The 1,711-nt window shown below is 51.7% G+C and overlaps 1 pseudogene; it reads left to right on the top strand.

Annotated features, from left to right (window-relative positions):
- Positions 1–1,032: 1,032 nt before the first annotated feature.
- Positions 1,033–1,120, top strand: LOC114206243 (small nucleolar RNA U3; annotated as a pseudogene).
- The last annotated feature ends 591 nt before the right edge of the window (positions 1,121–1,711 follow it).

Here is a 1,711-nt window from a genome sequence, read left to right as displayed (position 1 = left end):
GTGCAGTACTCCTGCGCCGCTCGACCACGCTGGATGTGCTGAAGGACGGGATGTGTATTTTGATGCGTTAAAACATGTTTTCTCAGACTGCTGGTGTACGTGAGCTCAATGACATCATTACTGCTCGGATTTTAGCGTGTTTCCAGGTTATGCCCCGGAAGCAGGAGGGAATGTCTTCAGAAGGTATCCCAAAGGTGAACATGTAATTCACAGAGAAACAAGAGGATCTACATTTCAATCCCACTCCTCAATCAGCCTGGGAACTGCAGAACTCTGGGCAGGTGACGACTCCACCCAAACCCGGCGCACTGGAACCCTGGGCGGAACCCCACACAGCCATGAGCCCGCAGGGCTGGGTCCTGGGAGAGTCCCGGACCCATGAAAACCCTGTGACACGTGGGGAGCTACCAGGAGAACTCACCGTTCAGCCTACGCCTGCCTAGAGCATTTACCGGAAAGGCTCAGAACTGGGAATGCTTCCTGCCCCCTGGGATGTCTACGCACCTGCCACAACCCAGGAGCATGGTCCCCAAGGACCCCAGAGCCATCCCTCTGAGGGGGAACCATGAGGAAGGACTTCTGAGTCCCAGTCCTTACAGAGGGTGGGGTCTTAACTCAGTCACTCCCCGCGTTCACACTGGCCGGCCCTCTGTGGTCAGTCCCTGGTGCCCACTCCTCCCCGCCCTTCGTCCCTCAGTGCCGTGAAAACACGACCACTTCTGCACAGACTCCCCCCTGGACCGTCAGTAGTGACAATACAAACTGATGTCCCGCTGTGTCTGACGTGCCTCAAAGGCCGGAAACCCAGCACTCACACCACGCCTTTGATGCGGGAGGGGCAGTGGCCCCGAGGTGTCTCCGGGCCGCGCTGATTAAGAAGAACACAGGTGCGTGACCAGTGACGTAGCCGGTAAGGACCGGAAGCCTGCTTCCCCGCAAACGGAATTCTTGATCTGGAAATCTCCATGCTAGTGCATGTGAATACAAGCCAAAGGCTTAGTGGGGCTTGACGTGATAGTGATCAAGTTTGTAAAGACTATACTTTCAGGGATCATTTCTATAGTTTGTGATAAAGTTTGTGAAGGTGCAAACGTTAGTTTGCAGTCCCGTTGTCGGTGACGGTTTATACTTCACCTACATTTTACAAACATGCTCAACTGAGTGTAAAGACGGAGTTCATTTCACAGGTTTGGGGGAACGTGGTGATATTGGCCCTATGCATTGCGTAGGCTAGGACCTGTGTGCTGTGTGATTCATAAAGACCTTTCGTGTGCCTTGTGGTATTTATTGCATCTTAGGTCTCGCGGGGACACCTGATCTCACGGTTGCCACGTCTCTAGTATTATGTCCGACGTCAGCACCACCATTCATCATCGCTGGGGGCCGTGGTCCTGCTTAACTTCCAATTTGTATTCTCTTTCCTTATATCTGCTTTTGTTTTTTAGGGCCATAGGTAAGTGTAAGGAAGCATATGCCATATTCTGATGAATTTAAGGCTTATATTCATGCTTTAAAACTGCATTTTACATCCCTGAGTGGGAGAAAAGAATTCATCTTCTTATGTAACCTTTCCTTCACTTCCTCTAGTGCACCTGGGCTTATACCTGGGCTTACACCTGGGCTTACACCTGGGCTTACATGCACGGACCCCCGTTACAAGCTAACAACCTCTAACTGTGCATTTTAGCACACAGCACCCTCCTGCTTGTGT

The sequence above is a fragment of the Eumetopias jubatus genome, unplaced genomic scaffold (genome assembly GCF_037043125.1).
Source record: "Eumetopias jubatus isolate StellerSeaLion01/CBP00866 unplaced genomic scaffold, mEumJub1_p1.0 scaffold_2, whole genome shotgun sequence".
Taxonomy (NCBI): Eukaryota; Metazoa; Chordata; class Mammalia; order Carnivora; family Otariidae; genus Eumetopias; species Eumetopias jubatus.
This window is presented reverse-complemented; position numbering and strand designations above follow the sequence as displayed.